At 42.3% G+C, this 23,927-nt stretch overlaps 1 protein-coding gene across 1 annotated transcript in view; it reads left to right on the plus strand.

The window, feature by feature from the left end:
* The window catches only part of GALNT12 (polypeptide N-acetylgalactosaminyltransferase 12), a 530,970-nt gene that overhangs the window by 375,675 nt on the left and 131,368 nt on the right, over positions 1-23,927 (plus strand). The window lies entirely within an intron of this gene.

Here is a 23,927-nt window from a genome sequence, read left to right on the forward strand (position 1 = left end):
AATATGGTCTTTTAGCCAGTTATCTATCAATTTACAAACAGATTTTTCCAAACCTGTAGACTTAACCTTACACATTAGCCGTGTTTGGGCAACTGTGTCAAGTGCTTTTGGAAAATCCAAGTATATTACATCCACAGTCACCCCTCTGTCCAAGGTTTTACTTACCACCTCATAAAAAGAAATCAGATTTGTCTGACAACTTCTGTCTTTCATGAATCCATGCTGTCTGTTGCTTTAAAATACTTATTTCCAGCAAAAACTCCAGTATCTTCTCAACTATAGAAGTTAAACGAACAGGTCTATGGTTACTTAGTAAAGACTTTGGTCTCTTTTTAACCACCAGAAGATTTGGCTGCTCGATGACCAGGTCATTTTTTGCGATATGGCACTGCGTCGCTTTAACTGACAATTGCACGGTCGTGCTACGCTGTACCCAAACAAAATTAATGTCCTTTTTTTTCCCCCATAAATAGAGCTTTCTTTTGGTGTTATTTGATCATCTTTGCAGTTTTTATTTTTTGTGCTATAAACAAAATAAAAGCGACAATTTTGAAAAAAAAAAAAAAATTGTACTTTTTGATATAATAAATATCCCCATTTTTTAAAAAAAAAGCAGATTTTTTTCTCAGTTTAGGTCGATATGTATTCTTCTACATATTTTTGGTAATAAAAATTGCAGTAAGTGTATATTGATTGGTTTGCGTAAAAGTTACAGCGTCTACAAAATAGGGGATAGATTTATGGCATTTTAATTATTTTATTTTTTTTTTTTTTTTACTAGTAATGGCAGCGATTTGCAATTTTCATCAAGACTGCGACATTATGGCCGACACATCGGGCACTTTTGACACATTTTTGGGATGATTGACAATTGTACAGCGATCAGTGCTATAAAAATGCACTGATTACTGTATAAATGTCACTGGCGGGGAAGGGGTTTACACACACACACCTCCCTGTTCTGCCTCTCGTGCCCACGTGGCCGGCGGGCATCGGCACCCCCACAGTGCAGCAGACGCGCCTGCTATGCCGCTTAAAGGAGCCGAAGTACAGCTATGATGGCTTGGTTATCGTACTGACCTGCCGCAGTAAAATGACTGCGACTGGTCGGCAAGTGGTTAAATATAGGTACCACGATGAGCTTACGCCAATCCAGTGGTACTATTCCAGTCATTAATCACTTGCCCACTGGGCACTTATACCCCCTTTCCTAACCAGGCCAATTTTCAGCTTTCAGCGCTCTCATGCTTTAAATGACAATTACTCAGACGTGCAACACTGTACCAATATGAAATGCTTGTCCTTTTTTTTTCACACAAATAGTGCTTTCTTTTGGTGGTATTTAATCAGGACTGGGTCATTTATTTTTTGGACTATAAATAAAAAAAGACCAAAGATTTTGTAAAAAAAAATGCATTTTCCTTTCTGTTCTGTTTATAAAAATTTTGCAAATTTAGTAATTTATTTTCATACATTTTTGACAAAATTTATACTGCTACATATCTTTGGTACAAATTACCCAAATCGGCGTATTACTTGTCCTTTTGAAGGGTATAGAGTCTACAAGCTATGGTACCAATCACTGAAAATTAATCATACCTCATTTCTTGGGACACTAACAAGCCAGGACAGTACAAATACCCCCCAAATGACCTCTTTTTGGAAAGTAGAAATTCCAATGTATTTTGTAAGAGGCATTGTAAGTTTTTTGAAGTTGTAATTTTTTCCCACAATTCTTTGCAAAATGATGATTTTTTTTTTTCTCACAAAATTATATTAACAGGTTATTTCTCTCACATGACATATGCATACTTGCAACTACACCCCAAAACACATTCTGCTACTCCTGAGTATATAGATACCACATGTGTGAGACTTTTACACATAGCCACATAGAGAGGCCCAACATGTAGGGAGCACTGTCAGATGTTCTAGGGACATAAATTACACATCTATTTTCCTAACTACCTATCACACTTTTGAAGTCCCTGGAGCACTAGGACAATGGAAACGCCCACAAAATGACCCCACTTGGGAAAGCAAACACCCCAAGGTATAGTCTACAAGGCACAATAGGTCTTTTGAACACGTCAATTTTTTTTCACAAGTTTTTGGAAAATGTGGAAAGAAAATGAAAACACATTTTTTAACGCATGTTTTACAAATTTTTACGGCACTGACGGGCGCTGATTAGAATCCACTGATAGGGTGGCACTGATGAGCACTAATAGGGCACTGATGAGCACTAATAGGGCACTGTAGTGGCACTGTAGGGGCACGTGGGATCATGCCAACACACGCTGCTGTGGTGTTTCTCTCTCCTCTCCTCACACTAAATGCAGCGTGTGAGGAGAGAGAGATACTCCAGCAGCGTGAGCTGAACTGGGCATGATCCCAGTTTGTTGACAAAGTGATCGCTCTGTCATTGGAAGGATTGATCAGGTGGTAAAAGGCAACTATGATTGGCCCTTTACCCTGATCCATCAAGGAAATTTTCCGGTGCGCAAGAGAAGTGCAAGCATGGGAGGACGTCAATAGACGCCCTCTCAGAACTAGCTCGGCAAGTGGTTAAAGAGTCCCTAAAATTAGAAACCATAGCCTTAAAATGACAGAGTTCAATTCTTTTAGGATCCGCGGGTGTATGCCATCTGGTTCAGGTGTTTTATTCACATTTATGCTGTCAAAATATTTCTGGACCATATCACTTTTGAGCCATTGTGGATCATTTGCATCTGTGTCAATACCATTCCCATTTTTACCATGTGCTCCCCCATGCCTTCTCTTTGTCTCCAGTCACCCACTCTAGATTATTTTGTAAAGGGCCTACATGCTTAGACCTGACCTTTTTAGGATTAATATATTTGAAGAATATTTTGGGGTTTGTCCTACTATCTTTTGCAATCTGTCTTTCATTTTGAATTTTTGCATCCTTGCTTTCCTTTTTACAAAATCTGTTATATCCTTTGTAGCATTTAAACTGTGTAGATATAAACAGTGCAGCACTAAACATGAAAGTAAAAATAATTATAATGATAGTGAATCGTTAGATAAAAAGAAAAATGAAAAAGGTGAATGCCACAATAATAGAACTTTTGTAAAGTTCATTATAGGTGAGTCCAAAACTTTGTGATGACAAGTAGTGATGATCAGTCACCCAATAAACAAAAAATAAGAAGATCACCGCTGTGAGATTTCAGCCACTGAATGTGATATAAGGAGGCTTACCAGAACATATGGACCCTATTCAGCTTATGCTAAGTGGGTCGGGCAGGCAATGGTGTCTCAACACCTAAGTGTAGACGGTTTGCTGTAATCTTCTCCAATAGACCTTATGTTTAGGAGGATTTCTCAACAGGGGAAGACACTAGAAGTAGCATAATAACGTGCACGTCAAGCCTCGATCTGAAGAGCGAGGCGAGCAGGTCAAACCTTGAATGGAAATGAGGAAGGACCGCCGGATATGATGGCTTAATGGATATAAGTTAAGCCTTGTATACAAATAAAGGCCAAGACCAGCCCACGTACCATCAAAAACCAGCTCACTGCACATTACCCAAGCCTCTACATGGAGAGATCAGGCGAGGCAGCAGGCACCATCTAGATAGTGGGTCAAGCCTCGTTTTAAAAATTAAGGTGAGAACCGACCAAAATGATATTGATGCTGCAAATCACGTCATATAGTCAATCGTGACATAACATGTATAAACAATGGCATTGGTAATAAATCTTCTGAATAAAGATAAAAAATGTAAAACAAGACAATACTGATGCTAATTATTATATAACATCTATATAAAAATCATATAATTAAATCAAAAAACTTAAAGGATCACTAAAGCTATTTTTTTTTTTTTAAAATAACAAACACGTTCTACTTACCTCCACTGTGCAGCTCGTTTTGCACAGAGTGGCCCCGAACTTGGTCTTCTGGGGTCCCTCGGCGGCTGTCTTGGCTCCCCCCGCAAGGACTCAACACTTTCATGCGAGCTCCCTCGCATGGTGTTAAGTGCTTGCGAGTGCGCTCCCGTGATACAGCCGGCGGCCATAGCCGCTCACTGTATCACTCGGCCCCGCCCCCGGCGCACCGTGTCATTGGATGTGATTGACCGCAGCACGAGGCAATGGCTGCGCTGCTTTCAATCCATCCACTCTAGCCATTCAACGGCCAGGCTGAGCGGCGAAGAGGATGACGGGAGTGAGCGCAGGACTTTCAAGGGGTCAGGTAAGTAAAACGGGGGGGCTGGGGGGGCGGTATTGTCAGATGTTTTTTCACCTTAATGCATATAATGCATTAAGGTGAAAAAACGTTTACCTTTACAACCCCTTTAAAACAAACAACCCCATAAACCATGTATCTATGAAATCACGCTTGATTAATAAAAGCGTTAATATCCAACTCTACGTTCATCCTGAATGGGGAGTAGAAGCAAATGGTAGATCCAGAATGTTTCAAGTCTTGAGACACCTGTGGTATGAGCCCCTCCACACCAGGGTGGTATGTAATGATCGATGATCAAAAATTGGGTACCACTAGGATCCTGATTGTGGTATTTACGATAGTGTCCTTGAGGTAGGAAGGAGTCTTTTTGACAAAGGGTTGCAAATAAAAATCTATATATCGCCCAATGCGTGAGGTAATGGAATCAATTCCACTTACTATGGGACGGCCTGGTGGATGTACGGGATCTTTGTAGACTTTTGGTAAATAATACATGGTTGGTATTCTTGGGGCAAGTGGCACCAAAAATGCTTTTTCTTTTTTATTCAATATGTACTGGTTAAAACCTTTATCAATAATAACGCTTAAATCCCTTTTATATAGAGAAGTGGGGTTGATAGCCAATTCTCTATATGTATCCCGATCGCTCAAGATTTTATTTATGTCTTTCTGGTAATCCTCTTTATCTAGGACCACAATCCCACCCCCTTGTCTGCAGGGGGGTCACTAGGTCCTTCCTTTCACCTTTCACCAATATTCATTTTTGTCTGACCAAAAGTTTTTTTTCAAAGGTAATGTGTCTAAATCTTTGAGAACTAAATCTTTGAAGACAGTAATGGCTGGGGCCTTAGGGCCTGGAGGGTTAAAAAGAGATGTGTTGGATAGATAGGAGTGAACCGCTCTAGATAGAATAGCATACCTACATGTCCTAGTTGGATTAGAAATGAGAAATAATTAGAAATGAGATCGCGTTGGATGTTTAATTTCCGAATATATTTATGTATGCCTAATAAAGGTGCCAAATGTATCCAATTTTTTTAGGTGACGCATACTTGAGACCTCTATTTAACCACTTGCTTACTGGGCACCTAAACCCCCCTCCTGCCCAGACCAATTTTCAGCTTTTAGCGCTGTCACTCTTTGAATGACAATTGCGCGGTCATACAACACTGTATCCAAATTAAATTTTTATCATTGTTTTCCCACAAATAGAGCTTTCTTTTGGTGGTATTTGATCACCTCTGGGTTTTTTATTTTTTGTTAAAAAAATTTAAAAAGACCAAACTTTTAAAAAAAAAATATGAAACCAGTTTATATTTTGTCAATAAATTTTGAAAACAGGTAATTTTTCTCCTTCGTTGTACACTGATGTACGATGAGGCTGCACTGATGGGCACTGATTTTCTGCACTGATGAGGTGGCACTGGGGCACTGAGGTGGCACTGATGGGCGGCACTGAAGGGCATTGGTAGGTGGCACTGAAGAGCACTAATAGGTGGCACTGATGGGTGGCAGTGATGGGCACTGATGGGTGGCAGTGATGGGCACTGATCAGCACTGCTAGTAGGCACTGATGAGGCACTGGCACCACTGGTGGGCATTGATAGGTGGCAGTTGTGGGCACTGATTGCTGGCACTTATTGTGGGCACTGATTGCTTGTACTTACTGTGGGCACTGATTTGTGGCACTGGCAGGCGGTACTGGTGGGCACATACAGTGGGGACGGAAAGTATTCATACCCCCTTAAATATTTCACTCTTTGTTATATTGCAGCCATTTGCTAAAATCATTTAAGTTCATTTTTTTCCTCATTAATGTGCACACAGCACCCCATATTGACAGAAAAACACAGAATTGTTGACATTTTTGCAGATTTATTAAAAAAGAAAAACTGAAATATCACATGGTCCTAAGTATTCAGACCCTTTGCTGTGACACTCATATATTTAACTCAGGTGCTGTCCATTTCTTCTGATCATCTTTGAGATGGTTCTACACCTTCATTTGAGTCCAGCTGTGTTTGATTATACTGATTGGACTTGATTAGGAAAGCCACACACCTGTCGATATAAGACCTTACAGCTCACAGTGCATGTCAGAGCAAATGAGAATCATGAGGTCAAAGGAACTGCCTGCAGAGCTCAGAGACAGAATTGTGGCAAGGCACAGATCTGGCCAAGGTTGCAAAAAAAATTCTGCTGCATTTAAGGTTCCTAAGAGCACAGAGGTCTCCATAATCCTTAAATGGAAGGCGTTTGGGATGACCAGAACCCTTCCTAGAGCTGGCCGTCCGGCCAAACTGAGCCATCGGGGGAGAAGAGCCTTGGTGAGAGATGTAAAGAAGAACCAGAAGATCACTGTGGCTGAGCTTCAGAGATGCAGTCCGGAGATGGGAGAAAGTTGTAGAAAGTCAACTATCACTGCAGCCCTCCACCAGTCGGGGCTTTATGGCAGAGTGGCCCGACGGAAGCCTCTCCTCAGTGCAAGACACATGAAAGCCCGCATGGAGTTTGCTAAAAAACACCTGAAGGACTCCAAGATGGTGAGAAATAAGATTCTCTGGTTGGATGAGACCAAGATAGAACTTTCTGGCCTTAATTCTAAGTGGTATGTGTGCAGAAAACCAGGCACTGCTCATCACCTGTCCAATACAGTCCCAACAGTGAAGCATGGTCGTGGCAGCAGCATGCTGTGGGGGTGTTTTTCAGCTGCAGGGACAGGACGCCTGATTGCAATTGAGGGAAAGATGAATGCGGCCAAGTACAGGGATATCCTGTACAAAAACCTTCTCCAGAGTGCTTAGGACCTCAGACTGGGCCGAAGGTTTACCTTCCAACAAGACAATGACCCTAAGCACACCGCTAAAATAATGGAGTGGCTTCACAGCAACTCCGTGACTGTTCTTGAATGGCCCAGCCAGAGCCCTGACTTAAAGCCAATTGAGCATCTCTGGAGAGACCTAAAAATGGCTGTCCACCAAAGTTTACCATCCAACCTCACAGAACTGGAGAGGATCTGCAAGGAGGAATGGCAGAGGATCTCCAAATCCACGTGTGAAAAACTTGTTGCATCTTTCCCAAAAAAGATTCATGGCTGTATTAGATCAAAAGGGTGCTTCTACTAAATACTGAGCAAAGGGTCTGAATACTTAGGACCATGTGATATTTCAGTTTTTTTTTATAATAAATCTGCAAAAATGTCAACAATTCTGTGTTTTTCTGTCAATATGGGGTGCTGTGTGTACATTAATGAGGAAAAAAAATGAACTTAAATGATTTTAGAAAATGGCTGCAATCCAACAAAGAGTGAAAAATTTAAGGGGGTCTGAATACTTTCCGTCCCCACTGTATGAGGCTCTTCCTCTTCGGGACCAATGTCCCTTCAAACAGAAGCCGGTGATCTGCTTTTTTTTTCCTCATGCTCTCAGCGTGAGAAGGAAAAAAAAAATATTACTCATCTTCTGTTTACATCATGTGATCAGCTGTCATTGGCTGACAGCTGATCATGTGGTAAGGGGCCGGGACCGGCCTCCTACTCGGATCTGTGATCACCCGAGTCTCATTGACTCAGGTGATCACAGCGCGCGCCCTTCAGGCGGGCGTGGCGAGCTTGCAAAGGGGAGGACGTCAATAGACGTCCTCCCAGCGAAGCAGATCCGCACCGTAGCCATCATTCGGCTAAAGCATGGATCTGAAGCAGTTAAGAACTAGTTGTTCTTGTTCATTAAGTTCCTTCTTACTGAGGTTAGATACTCGATTGTTTACACTCTCCTTTTTTTTTCCTCTGAAGTTGCCTCCCTCCTCGGGAGCCTCTCTTTGGTCTAGACCTCTTTTTCTCCCTTGAGTATCCAAGGGAAAAACCTGATTGTCACGGTTGGGATTATGTTGGTTGTAATTATAGGGTGAACGATCACAACCATCATAATCACCTTCCATATAGGAATGTTGTTCATTCTGATACATATCTCTTAAAGTCGATTATCTATTATAAATAGAGAAAATTGCAAACGGCGGCGGCTTCCAGGTCTCCTCCACTCCATCCCTCCCTCACTCAACCGATCCCGTCAGATCAGAGGCTGTGCTTGCGTGGGAAAACTTTTTTTTTTTTAAAAAGAAAGGGGGGGGGTGATGTGATGGTGGGGGCTTAGCGTGGCGTTGGCTTCCTCCAACGTGGGAGTGTGTTTAAAAAAAAAAAAAAACAAAGAAACTCCATTTATGCTGGCTGCAAAATTGTCAGAGAGACAAAAGAGGTTTTGGTGACACAGGCATTTCCTATTTGACACATTTACTATTTGCATCAGGCTGAGCATTAATAGCAGCAGCAGTAGCTGGACTATTGCTCAAGCAGTAGATGCAATTTCTTCTGGTAGTACCTCTGCTTTGTGCATCGGGCTATGGTCAGAAGGGGGTTTGAAACGCCCCCAAAAAAGAGCTAAAAGTCCCTCCCTCAAGCTCTGGAAAGCCTACTCATCTCTACAAATGGCATCCTCCCCTGAGAGGGAGTGGCTGGTCAGAGTGAGAAATGTCTGCAACTGTTTTTAACACTGCAGCCCCTGTTTATTTTATGATAATTAAAAAAAAAAAGTTTAGCGACTTTAATCGCATCCCAGTGTGAGTCAAAATGCGACAGGTTCTCTTCCATTACCCAGGACCCTCAAACTGAGGAACTAGGGGCAGGAGAAGACGAATTTCCTCAGGGGACTTGGTGAAGCTGATGACTCCTCCTCTGAGGTGTCAAATGCTGGAGAATCAGCTGTTCCAATCTTAAGATTGATGGTGCAATTTCTTGCTGAATGATCGCTCCACATTTATGTACCCTTAACTGAGTGTTTGGGTTCATTAAAGCCTCCTCAAGCTGTGCATGCCTTTTCCTGTCCATTAATTGCTGGAAAAGTATTTTTGTATCTGAGAGGATCACCCAGATGAGCATTTTTTTCCCTCCTAAAAAGTTTTCACACTTTATCCTATGGTGGAGGAAATTCACTAAGTAGGGTATATCAGCAATTAACTCTGCTATATACTCTGTGAATAAGTTTGACTTGTCTGGCAGACAATGCTCAAATGCTTAGGGATCCAGCGGATAAAAAGATGGAATTCCTATTGAAAAAAACAAAAAAAAACACTTTTTTTTTCTCTGGCAGATTAAGTGTTTCAGCCTGCGCTGACAGTAATTGCTTAATCATTGAGAGACCAGTTTAAACAGGTGTTCAAGGTTATCCTGCTCAGTGGGCCCAGGAGGCAGCTTTATGTTTTTGCTATGAGAGATTCTATCCTTCAGGCCTTGCGCCCGTAACTAAGCGCCTTGTAAGAAGCTCCTAGCTAATCTAAGCTATTTGGGGATGTTTTGGATAATACATCCAAATAAATTCTAGTGGAAAGCACCCCTTTTGCCATTTTGGAAAAGGAGTAAATGTATTTTCGTTTTAAAGCTCCTTCTCCTGTGCCAGAGGCATCAGCCTTCAGGCAGTTACGACAGCTTCCACCGTCAGGTTCAATCGAATAGGGGGAATTCTTCTGCAGTTGTCAAGTATCTGGCAGCAAGAGTTTCAAGATGAATGGGGGACTTCCTCAATAGCTCCAGGGTATAAACTGGAGTTCCAAGAGTTCCCGTCTCCTCGTTTTCTAAGATCAAACGTTTCTAAGGATCCAGAGAAAAAGAAAAAAGTGATCATGGGGGTCCCCATGTAAGAACAGAGGTTGGGGTTTTATTCAAACTTTTTTTTCTAGGTGCCAAATCCGAATGGACATTCTGGATCTCAAATTTTTTTTTTCGTGTGGAGTCGATCCAAATCAGTTCTCTCCATCCTACGAGGAGGAGAACTTCTGGCGTCAATCGACGTCAAAAATGCATACCTCCATATGCCTATTTCCTCGCTCACTAGTAATATCTACTTTTCAAGGTGGAAAAATCTTCATTTACAGTGTGTAGCTCTGCTTTCCCAGCTACTGCACCTTGAGTGTTTACAAAGGTTCAGAGGTTCTGGCCCCTCTTCTAGCCAGATTAAGGGCCAAAGGTATAACGATTATGGTTTACCTAGTCAATCTGTTCTTGATAGACCAGTCGGTAGTCCGCTTAGACCAAAGTATGGTCACCACATTCAACTATGTGAGAAATCATCTTCTTTAAAACCATGAAGAAGGTTAAAATACTTGGGTCCAATCATAGGTTCACCCAGAAAAGGGTATTCTCACCCCAGGCAAAGATCAGCACCATAAAGAAACTGATTTAGGTGGTCGAAGCAATATGAACTTCTTCAACTTTGCATGAGGTTGTTGGGAAAGATGGTGGCTCATTCGAGGCTGTTCCTTATGCTCAGTTTCATTCGAGACTGCTGCAAAACAGTATCCTATCTGCTTGGAACAAAGGGTTAGCGCCCGATCTGGTCTGACCTTGGAGGCTAAGCAGGGTCGGGCCTGGTTAGTACCTGGATGAGAGACCACCTGGAAATACCAGGTGCTGTAGGCTGGGTGCGCCGGAGCCTCAGTTTATGGTTAATATCCAAAAATCTACCAAGGGGAAAATCCTTCCTTCAGTCACCTGGGAAGTAGTAACAACATATGCCAACCTTTTTTTGTTTACGTTGGGGAACAGTCCTGGAAAGAGGCAACTGTCCAAGAGAAGTGGCCTAGATCAGAAATGGCCTTGCCCATTAACATTTTAGAAATTCAGGCAGAGCTCTTGGTCCTGAGGGCTTGAACGTTCAGTTTACGGTATTTGTCCTGCCAGGATTCAATCCGACAGTGCCACAACAATGACCTATATTAATCACCAATAGGACACAAGAAGTTGTGCGGCCCAGAGAAAGGTGAATCATATCCTATCTTGGGCAGAAAACAATGTACTTTGCCTATTGGCAGGCGGACTACTTGAGTCGCCAGCAGTTCCCGGGAGAAAGGTTCCTTCACCCCGATATCTTCCTGTCAATATATCAAAAGTGGGGGATCCCAGACATAGATCTGTTTGCGTCCAGGCTCAACTTTTTACCAATGGTAATATCAGGTTTTTATCTAAACCAGGATATTGTGCTACCTTCATTTTTCCAGAACCCTTTTCTATGGTAAAAAAATCACTACATTCTCTTGATGTGGTGAGAGCAGTCAAAGTCTACTTAAAGGCGACTGTTTAGATTCGGAAAATGGATGTTTTGTTCGTGTTGCCTGAAGGTCCTAAAAGAGGATAGGCAGCATCGAAACCTACCATTTCTAAATGGATTTGACAAGTAATCGTTCAAGCATATGGTTTTGAGAGGTAGTTTTACCCTCTCAAATCAAAGCACACTCCTCTAGGGCTGTTAGTGCTTCGTGGGCAGTGCATCACCAAGCCTCCATGGCTCAATTCTGCAAGGCCGCAACTTGGTCTTCAATCCATACATTTACCAAATTCTATCAGGTGGATGTAAAAAGACATGAGGATGTCGCCTTTGGGGCTCAGTGTACTGCAGGCAGCATTATAAATCCTCTGATCTCATGGTGCCCTATTTTGGTTGTGTCTCCCTCCCCTCAGTTGGCATTGCTCTGGGACATCCCACATAGTAATTACTATGGCTCTGTGTCCCGTGATGTACGATTAAAGAAAATAGGATTTTTATAACAGCTTACCTGTAAAATCCTTTTCTTTTGAAGTACATCATGGGACACAGAGGTCCCGCCCCTCTTTCTAGTATACACGTGTATTGCTTTGCTACAAAACTGAGATACTCCCAGTAGTGGGAGGGGTTATATAGGGAGGCAACTTCCTGTTTAGGTTGTGCCAGTGTCCAGCACCTGAAGGTGCACTATAATCCACATAGTAATTACTATGGCTCTGTGTCTAGTGATGTACTTCAAAAGAAAAGGATTTTACAGGTAAGCTGTTATAAAAATCCTATTTTTTTGTCTATTGGGTGACTGATCATCACTACTTGTCATCACAAAGTTTTTGGACTCGCCTATATGAACTTTACAAGAGTTCTCTTATTATTGTATTATTCACCTTTTTGATTTTTCTTTTTATCTAACGATTCAGTATCATTATAATTATTTTACTTTCAGGTTTAGCGCTGCACTGTTTATATCTATATTTTTTTTCTCTTGTAGTGTTGGCTGCTTTGTTATATATTTGATTTAATTTTGAACACTAAGCGCGGTTTAATACTACACCAATTCATTTAAACGATGATAGTGTTCCTTCATTGTTATATTTTCTAAAAGCTCTTTTCTTATTTATATATTTTTTTTTTTGTTTGCCGTGAGCCACATGGGTTTTATTTTTAGCTTCTGTTCTGTGTTCATCGATGCCAATGTTCACTCCCTGTCTAAGTCTTGGGAGCAGCCCTCATCCTTGGAAAATTTGATCTCTTAAAGTTAAAAGTTTTTATATTTCCAGTATAAGCTTGTTGCTTACAGCTAACATTAAATGAAATTATGTTATGGTCACTGCTACCCAGATGTTCTTTTATATGAACATTAGTAATAAGCTCTGCATGGTTTGAGATTACCAGGTCCAACAGAGCATCATTCCTAGTCGAGGCCTCTGAATTGTTCCATAAAATTGTCTTGTAATAGGTTTATACATTTTTGCCCTTTTAACTGTTCCAGCAGTGCCATTACTCCAGTCAATCTCTGGGTAGTTAAAATTCCCTGATTATTATCACTGTCCAAGCCCTTGCAGCCCCTTCTATCTGTGCAAGGAGCTGATTCTCTACCTCCTCATTAACTACTTCAGCCCCAGAAGAATTTACCCCCTTCCTGACCAGTGCGTTTTTTGCGATTCGGCACTGCGTCGCTTTAACTGACAATTGCGCGGTCGTGCGACGTGGCTCCCAAACAAAATTGACGTCCTTTTTTTCCCACAAATAGAGCTTTATTTTGGTAGTATTTGATCACCTCTGCGGTTTTTATTTTTTGCGCTATAAACAAAAAAATAGTGACAATTTTGAAAAAAACACATTATTTTTTAATTTTTGCTATAATAAATATCCCCCCAAAAAATTTAAAAAAACATTTTCTTCCTCAGTTTAGGCAGATACGTATTCTTCTACATATTTTTGGTTAAAAAAATCGCAATAAGCATTTATTGATTTCTTTGCGCAAAAGTTATAGCATTTACAAAACAGGGGATAGTTTTATGGCATTTTTATTAATAATTTTTTTTTACTAATAATGGCGGCGATCAGCGATTTTTATTGTGACTGCGACATTATGGCAGACACATCAGACATTTTTGACACATTTTTGGGACCATTGTCATTTATACAGCAATCAGTGCTATAAAAATGCACTGATTCCTGTGTAAATTACACTGGCAGTGAAGGAGTTAACCACTAGGGGGCGGGGAGGGGTTAAGTAAGTACTAGGGAGTGTTTTCTAACTGTAGGGGGATGGGCTAGCTGTGACATGTCACTGATCTCTGCTCCCGATGACAGGGAGCAGAGATCAGTGACACTGTCACTAGCAGAACGGGAAGATACTGTTTACATCAGCATCTCCCCGTTCATCCTCTCCGTGAGAGGATCGTGGGTATTCCCCGCGGCGATCGAGTCCGCGGGACCCGCGACCCGACTCACGGAGCTCCCGACCGTCGCGCACGCAATGGCATGGCAGGAAATTCAATGGGACTTACCTGTACGCCCATTTGCCCAGCCATGCCATTCTGCCGACATACATCGGCGTGCATCGGTCGGGAAGTGGTTAAGACTGGGAGGTCTATAACAAACTACAACAATTACTTTTGTAGTACGCACACCCATAATGCTTCAGCCTCATCACACTCTCCATCAACTAGGTTGTCTTTCATAATTGGGCAACTCTTTCAATTGGGCAACTATATGGCAAATGAGGTGAAGGTTGCTGTTTTTGTCTTCCAGGTGTTTTTTTCTGCAGCCAGTAAACTCCCCGGTGTGTTATCCTATGTGTTCATACTTACATAGGCTTTTATCAGCAGGGGCATTTTCTAGCTGGAAAAAACCCAGAACTAGTGGGTTTGAAGATTTTTTCATGCTGGAAAAAACATTCTAACTCTGAAAAATGCTAAAAAAAATGGATATTTTTTATAAGAACTACCGAATGTACAATAAGTGCAACCTAAACTCTATTATCTATCAATAACAAATTCCTATTCAAATCCTCATACATGTATCCCTTTCACCACACCCTCCACTACACTAAATATATCTTAAACGAGTGCAGCGCAACTTAACCACTTGTTGCCCGCCCACCGTCATATGACGGAGGAACGGTGTGGTTCTGGGATGATGTCATATGACGGAGCCCCAGAATGCCCGCTCTTGCGGGGCGCTGTGTTCCTAAGACATGGCGCAACCCCCGATCTCAGTAAAGAGCCAATGCCGCGGCTCTTTAACCATGTGATCGGCCGGTAACATATAATGTGGAAGTGCCATTTATCAGCCCTCCTCGCCTCATACTGACAGAGCCTATAAGTGCCACCTCAGTGCCCATAAGTGTCACTTCATCAGTGCAGTCTATCAGTGCCACCTCAGCAGCGCACATCAGTGAAGGAGAAAAAATACTTATTTACTAAATATACAGAAAGACAGAACTAAGAAACTTTTTTTTCCTAAATTTTTCAGTCTATTTTTTTTCTTTTTTTTTTTATATTTAGTAAAAAAAAAAACCAGCAGTGATTAACCACTTCAGCCCCGTAAGTATTTACCCCCTTCCTGACCGGACCATTTTTTGCGATACGGCACTGCGTCACTTTAACTGACAATTACACGGTCGTGCTATGCTATACCCAAACAAAATGTATGTCCTTTTTTCCCCACAAATAGAGCTTTCTTTTGGTGGTATTTGATCACCTCTGCAGTTTTTTTTTTTTGCGCTATAAACAAACAAAGCGCAACAATTTTGAAAAAAAATACAATATTTTTTACTTTTTGCTATAATTAATATCCCCAAATTTAAAAAAAAATAAAAACAAATTTCTTCCTCAGTTTATGCTGATATATATTCTTCTACATATTTTTGGTAAAAAAAAATCGCAATAAGCTTATATTGATTGGCTTGAAAAGTTATAGCATCTACAAAATAGGCAATAGATTTATGGCTTCTTTTTTTTTGTTTCTTTTTTTACTAATAATGGCAGCAATCAGTGATTTTTATCGGGATTGCGGCATACAGATCGGACACTTTTGACACTTTTTTGGGACCATTGACATTTATACAGCTATCAGAGCTAAACATAGCCACTGATTACTCTATAAATGTCACTGGCAGGGAAGGGGTTAACACTAGGGGGCGATCAAGGGGTTAAATGTGTGCCCTCAGCGTGTTCTAACTGTATGGGGGCTGGGACTGCCTGGGGGAGGCGACAGATCGTCGTACCTATATACTAGGAACACACGATCTGTCTCCCCTCTCCTGCCAGAACGTGGATTTGTGTGTTTACACACACAGATCCTCTCTCTGGCTCTGTCATGAGCAATCGCGGCGGCCGGGCCCGCTCAGCGGCTCCTCTGTACCGCGACGGGCGCGTGCAGCCCCTATACCCCCTTAAAGCGTCAATTCGCGCAGGGGAGCCATTCTGCCGTCCTCAAACGGCCGGCGGTCGACAAACGGTTAAATACCACCAAAAGAAAGCTGTATTTGTGTGAAAAAAATGATAAAAATTTAATTTGGGTATAGCGTTGCATGACTGTGCAATTGTTATTCAAAGTGTGAGAGCGATGAAAGCTGAAAATTGGCCTGGGCAGGAAGGGGGTGAACGTGCCCAGTAGGCAAGTGACTAAATCAAATAAGATATAGTGTGAAAGGTGACAATAACATAAATATTGTTATATTCTTCAACAGAACAGTTTTACAAAAGCCCCATGTAAGTGTGACACACACCACTGTGTAATAAATGATTCAACAATTCTTCTCTCTTCAAGTGACAAGTGCACCTCCACCTCTAGGGGAAAAACCTGCTCACCTCCAGACAGGACCCCACTACAGGGTCATTCTCGCTTGTAATGATCTTCATTATCCTGGGAATCCGCTCTGCACTCCTCCACCTGGACTTGGATGTACAATTTTTACTCCATATTCAGTCCAAGACAAGACTGCTTGATAAAAATACAAGAGGGAGAACCATAGTGCTTTTTATCTCACAATTTATTTAAAGCGCAGACAAAGGGATTAAAAGTACTTACAAAAAAACTTTTAAAATCAAGCATTGAGTTTACAATCTGTACCAGGGCTCATCACATATCCGAAATGGCTACGGTCTGACCTCAGGGGCTTGGCTCCTTTCACCTATACGCGTTACACCCGTGAGGGAGCTTCCTCAGTAGGCCTATTGTGCATTTAAGAGTATTTTTGAGCCATACGTTTTTGTGGGAGTATAGTTTTGCTAAAATAAACTAAAATACACAAATGCTACTGCAAAAATGCTGCAAGACGTATTCTACAGCTAACGCTACTGCCATTTTTTACTGTGTCCAGTGTGCATGAGGCCTTAATTTTAATAAATGTGAAGTTATGCAGGGTTAAGTGTGAATTGGTCCAAGTCCTTCCTGTTGTCCTTGCTATTTCCCATAGATCCTGAGGCCCATAACTCGCTGACACTCCAATTGCAATGGGTTGAGGAATTCAGATATCTGGGTGTAAACCTATCTCGCCACGCTAAAGATTATGCTTGCCTTAACCTCCCTGGCGGTATGATTATTTCGGATTTTAGGTGCTGAAAGCGGTACAATTATTTTGCATGGAAATTTGGCGTTTTATATTGTAGGTCTGTAAATCTTAACAATAACACACTTAAATCTTTCCAAACCAGAGTCTAGTAGATATCCCGGGTATGATAAAGTTTGAAACACAAAAACATAAATTATAATATATTAAATAAAAATAAATAATTAAAAAAAAAAAAAAAAATTAGTAATAAAATAAATTTCCCCACAATTCACTATCGCTCAATTCTGCAAGTGTTCTAATTTACTATCGCTGTTTTCTAGCTGGTCTAAAGCCACTTTTGACGTAAAGGGACACTTTTTGGTTGCTATGGACAATCTCCAGTTTCCAGGCAGAAAGAACAGTGTACATCATGTAAAACTGCATGCAGGGCATGGGACAAAGCACTGGGGACAAAAGGGATGTGAAATCATTTCATACAGTACTGTAATCTGTAAGATTACAGTACTGTATGTATTATGATTTTTACTTTTTTTTTAATTTGCCGCCAGGCTCCGCCCCCGTGCGTCGCGCCGCTCGCAGGGAACGGAGCCTGGCACGGAGAGGCTTCGGAGGAGGACGGAGCCCTCGGACACTGCGGGTGACATCGCAGGATCCCGGGGACAAGGTAAGTAAAGCCGCCCCAGGATCCTGCAATGCGATCCCGAGTGTGGCTCGGGGTTACCGCTAATGGTACTGAATTTTAACCCCGAGCCACACTCGGGAAAACCGCCAGGGAGGCTACCCTTCTTCCTGTAGTTCAGTGCACCAAGGCCCAGCTTAAGCCATGGGAAAACCTAGCTCTGTCTATGTTAGGATGAAGGTGCTTCCGAAATTTACTTACCTCTTTCGGAACTCCCCACACTGTATTCCAAAATCTTTTTTTGCTACTCTGAACCAGCTTTTTTCTTCATTTATATGGGGACCCCGTCCCCCCTGATATTAATTGACCTTGTTAATGAGGCCCACTTCCTGAGGCGGCCTCGCCCTTCCAGATTGCAATAAATTTTTGGCCATGCAGTTGGTGTCGGCTAGGTGGTGGCTATGTCCTGATCGATCCAATACCGCTATAGTTCTGGAAGCAGCGGTGCTGAATTTCTTAGAGGCTCTCCAGCACCTTCTTTTTCGAGGACTCGAGAACCTACCCTTTGACTCCATGATTACTACTCTCATGGCCTAGAATTTGGGTTTAACATTTGAAGTTCGATCAGGGGATACCATTTCCCCCAAATACTCCGTTGTGGTGTAATCCGAATTTACCTAATTTTTATACCCTACCGGATCCCCCAGGCTTGGACCAAATATAAAATTACGCTTATTTCTCAGTAGTAAATCACTCTCTAAGGCCACTCTCTTCCCTCACTGTGACTTTAAATGTTCCTTCCCTTTACTTATTTCGAAAGGTTTCTAAAGGTGTCCCATGCCTTAGGTAGCCAATTCTCAGGTGCCTCCTTTGTAGTTGAAGCAGTCTGAGCTGGAGCACCTGCCCCGGACAGAGTGCTTTGAAAAACCTACCTCGATACTGTATAACCACCTTCTCTTGGCCTCCCTCCCTGACCTCTGCATTCTTAGGCAGAAGTGGACAGGCTCATAAAGTTTAAAATTGTCCGTAGGGCTTACTATACCCCATATAGACTGCATAAAATTGACCCATCCACCTCCCAGGATTGGCGGTGCAATCACTCATCTGGTGACTTCACATATGTGTTTTGGGGTTGCCCCTTTATCTCTATATACTGGGGGGAACGTGGTTTCCATAGTCGATAAGATTTCCAAAATTTCTTTGTCACCTGCCATGAGTTTGTCTATTGGGGTAGGTGGAGGAGTTGGTCCCTACAGTTGCAGAAAGAACCCTACTTGGCTTTGCGAGCATAAAAGAAGATGTGTCTTGGAAAAAAGCTGCACCTCCTTCTCTCACATTTTGGAAACACTTGGTTAATATTAATTAACCCCTGTACAAAGAGACATATGCAGATCATAAATGTATAGGTCTCTGATGTTCTTTGTGGCATTTCCTTTCTCTTGCTTTTTGGTTACAGGAACATCTTCTTTTTGCCAGATATGTTATGGTATCATGTAATACTTCCTACAGAGCAAGTCGTGCCATACTATCTCTGTTAGTCAGACAACAGTTGCTCTGTTTACCGAACTGACAAGATTTCATCTTTTTTAGCCCCTGCAAGGGCGTACTGTGTCCTGTCTTATTATGCAGATTGTTTTGTTTTATTGTTACTACTAGGAGGAGAACAGCTGGGGGAGTCAATGATAATAAAGGATCTGAGTGTTAAGATAGATCTTCATATTAGCTAGCAATGCCAAATTGCACCTTCTAAAATGGGTGCTTAACCTTTTGAAGAGTGAGGGCCACTTAAAGCGGTAGTAAACCACTGTCTGTTTTTTGCAACCTGCAAGGTAAAGTCATAATGTGCTAGTATGCATTGCATTCAAGCACATTATGTGAAACTTGCCTTAGAAGGAAGCCTTCCAGTGGCACGCTGTCACCGCTGACAGGGCGTCCATCTTCACCTGGTCCTCCTTACGGGTTCGCAGACTCTAGCTTTGTGATTGGCCGGAGCTGCGATGACATCACTCCCTCATGGGAGCCACCGTTTACATCACAGGTGACGTCACCAGCTGCATCTACAATAAATATCACCTAAATGGTGCACATTTGGGAGATATTTACAGTACCTGTAGGTAAGCCTTATTATAGGCTTACCTATAGGTAAAAATTATGCATGGAAGTTTACCCCCACTTTAAGTGATTTGGTAACCAGTCGCAGGCTACAAGGAACAAGGTTTTTCTGCCCCCCTAAACGGCAAATGTAAACTAGCCCTTACTGTCCTAAGTCCCCTATAAGGCTGCTTTCATACTGATGCACTGTGGTTTACCTGCATTGCAGTTCACCTGCGGCTTTCCTGCGAGTTAGCTGCACTAGACTTCTATTACATCTTGTGGGTGTGGTGCACTTTCTGAAAGCAGGGTAAAGCCATAATGTGCTAGAAGGCATCGCATACTAGCACAATATGTGAAACTTACTTTAGAAACTTACTTCAGAAAGCTAACCAAACCTACAGGCTATAATGCAAGTCTGTGGCTCAGGGCATCTAACCTGCAGGAAAGCTGCAGGTGCAAGCGTTGTACCTGCTGATTAATGTGAAAGGAGCCTAATAACCCTTTTTTATAAGTACTAATATGCCCATCCCAAAAGTGCAATGTATGCGATGTTTAATACACTGGCACACTTTCTAGGCTGCTAGAAAAGTCCCAAGCAAATTGCACTTGGTATCACTAGGACAGGAGCTGGCTAATGCAGTTCCTGCTCTTACTGTGGCTTCCTGCTTCCTCTGCTGCTGGCACCAGGTCCATGTACGCTGATGATCTGGGATGGTTGGTCGGTAACCCATTAACCCAATGGTCTTGATTTGGGCTTGCTGACCCGCCATCCCAGACCATGGGCATGCAATTCCCTGGTTTGAGGTCGCTGGCCCCTTGGACTAGAGGGAAGGAACAGGGACAGCCTTTATTGCAAAGAGTACAAGCATTACATAAACATGAATGAAAGTTATGGGACATGACAGGTACTCCTTTATGCTTGCTTTTGCTATGTATTATGGATTTGCATCCTTCATTAGAAATCTTCTTTGAGATATGGCGCTGGAAACACCCGGATGTTTGCCAATATTCCTGCCATTCGGACTCTTTCTGCAGCATGTCTCAGATTGACCTGGCATTTGCCGCAGAGAACAGTCTTCCCATTGTATCTGCAGTGTCCTATCTGCCCAGGGGGGGTCTCAGACCACGCTCCTCTCTCTGTGGACCCCCTCCCAGGTTCCGGCCCTACTATTTGGCGTTTGAATTCCTACTGGCTGGAGGTTGAGGTGGTGCCGGGGGAATGTAAAAAGGACATTGCTGGTTACTGGAAGGACAACCTGGGCACAGTGGATCCATCCACAGAATGGGAAGCCTTTAAAACTATGCTGAGGGGTATCTTTATGTCCATCACTGGTGTTATACGCAAAAATAAAAGACAACGCACTGAGGAATTAAAAACAGTTATGTTAACAGCGGAGTCTGCCTATGCTACCAACCCTGATTCTGACACAAGAAATGCATGGCTACAGAGTCGCAGGGAGTACGAACTCCCAGGTCAGGTATGCCAATAGGCATCCAGCCTTGTTACCATGCTCAAATGATTTCTGAGTAGCGTGTAACATGCGTTTTTGCGTAAGATCTAACAAACGAAGTTCATACTCCCTGCGACTCTGTAGCCGTTTGTTAGATCTTACGCAAAAACGCATGTTACACACTACTCAGAAATCATTTGAGCATGGTAACAAGGCTGGGCGCCTATTGGCATACCTGACTAGACCCGACCGTTCTCCTATTTCTATCCCACTTATCCTAACTACACAGGGCCAAATTAGTGACACCCCTAGGAATATTATGGAGACTTTCTTACCTCTATACATCTAGAATTGAATACACCGAATCCCAACTAAATGACTACTTGGCCGACATATCTCTCCCCTCCCTATCGACTGAGAGGAGAGATGAGTTGGAGGCGCCTATTTCAGTTGACGAGATCGCTGCAGCCATCTCACAGCTACCAACACATAAAACGGCAGGGCTGAATGGATATCCGGCTGAATGGTATGCTCAGTTCAAAGATCTATTGTGCCCATTTCTTTTACATACATATAATAAGGCCCTGGATATCGGAACTCTTCCCCCCACTATCCGGGAAGCTCTGATTATACTACTATTGAAACCTCGTAAGGATCCTCTCAAATGTGATTCATATTGCCCGATATCCCTCATTAATGTGGATGTTAAAATCCTGGCCAAAGTGTTGGCAAACCGTTTGAATGCTGTAGTTGCGACCTTGGTCAACAGTGATCAGGGGGGCTTTATACCTGGCAGGTCCACTAGAATGAATATTCGTAGACTGTTCCACAATATACAGTACCCACATGACTGTCCTCCCACCCGTGCCATCGTATCCCTAGACACCTGTAAAGCCTTTGACAGTGTGGAATGGCCATATCTTTTTCAGGTGTTGCAGCTGTATGGCTTTGGCCCCCCGTGTTATAGCTTGGCGAAGACTATATTATATTAAAATGATCTATCTGCCCAAGTTACTGTATGTTCTGGCAAACTCCCCTTGCACAATCCCTAAGTCTATCTTTAAACGTATTGACATGATCTGCACAGCATTCTTATGGACTGGCCGATCCCCCCGGGTTACGCTAAGGTTGCCGACACATCTGGCAGGTTTGGCGTTTCCTAACTTTTACCTATACTATCTAGCATCTCAGCTGGTCTATATACATGATTGGCTACACCCTGTTGCAGCGAATGCATGTACTACTACAGAGGGAGCCATTGCCTTTTCCCTAGAGATCCTCCATAACATTATCTATAGAGGCCCGTCCCAGCTCATCCATATTAGCTACCTCTCTTTCATTATTTTGCTCCATTGTCTCAAAGATATCTAAACACTCCTGGTTGACCTCTCCCAATAACCCTCTGTGGTTTAATCCCAATCTGCAGGAACTGTACTCCCTACCCAATCCCAATTGCTGGTACTCTAAGGGGGTTAAATACCTATGTCATTTATACGATTCACAGGGCTTTAAATCTTTCTATCAATTACGCATTGACTTTGAGGACCACGCTCCTACCTGTTCTCTTACTATCAGATCCGACATGCTGTTTACGCCCAGTTTGGTTCCTCAGACGACCCTACAATTACACCCCCCCATTGCAGAAACTGCTAAGGCACCCTGGCCCCACTAAACTTGTCTCTACTTACTATGCTGCCCTCGCGACTGATTTTAATCCTAGGTTCCGTAGGGCTCAGGCGAAGTGGACCTCTATGGGCATTTCCCTCACGGATGATGACTGGTCCGAATTTACTAATATGTACAAAACCTCAGTTATCTCATCTAGGGACCGAATTATATACATTAAAATCTTTCATCACTCTCGCCTTACTCCAGCTAGGTTACATAAAATGGGATTGACACCCTCAGCTGGGTGCTTCTGGGGCTGTGGCCAGACTGCTGACTTCCTACACTGTTTCTGGTCATGTCCAGTGGTTCAGGACTTCTGGACAGAAGTGGGCTCTTTTATTTCATCAGCGATAGGTCTCCCGAATATTATTTGCCCTAAGAACTGCCTTCTGGGAATCTCTGTTGCCATATACTAAGAGACTACTCCGCATTTTGTATTTCAATGTTGCTGTCTTGGAAGGGAACACAGACTCCTCTGAGATCCCTCTGGTTAAAATTAATTAATGATTCTATACCACTAGATAAACTTACATTTGAACTCTGGAAATGGAATAAGACACTCCATAAAATCTGGGGTAGATGGATAGCTAGTCCTCTGACCCTTCCCCCAGAGTGAATACATTTAATGTCAACTCTTGGTCGTGCCACGTACTTCAATGTGCTGATCTCCACTGTTGATCTATGAAGTTCACGCTGTTAATATGATCTACTCTTGTACCTCTACAATTCATAATCACATGCATTGCTATTTGTTTATTGACTGAAAAAGTGTACTGCCTGTCGATGTATATCAATGAACAACCAAAGTTTTTTTTTTTTTTGTATGTTGGTTTGTCTTTAAACCCAATAAAAATATCTTTAAAAAAATAAAAAGAGAGATCTTCTTTGATCTTAAAGATTAACACTAAGTAGCTGCTAGTTCACTGTTAATTTAAGGACAGTACTTGATAACCTTTATTTACCATTTTTTTTTCTTTTAAAGTTGTTAGTCTTTGTCACTATGGTCTGGTTCACACCACTAGTTATGCGATTTGACAGTTAAGTCTGACAAGGCGCACCCCATTTGCGGCAATGGAACTGTTCAATGCAAGGGTTCCATTGAGTTGCAGGGACTTTGAAAGAGGTTCCTGAACTGTTTATGTGTGATTTCAGTGCGATTTGTAATATCTGTTAAATGAAGTTGCACAGATGTCAGCAAGCCGCATATGAAATTGCACTGATAGTTGGCTTTGACGTCAAACTGAAGTAGTGTGATTTCAAAGCC

Source organism: Aquarana catesbeiana, linkage group LG05 (assembly GCF_042186555.1).
Source record: "Aquarana catesbeiana isolate 2022-GZ linkage group LG05, ASM4218655v1, whole genome shotgun sequence".
Lineage (NCBI taxonomy): Eukaryota > Metazoa > Chordata > Amphibia > Anura > Ranidae > Aquarana > Aquarana catesbeiana.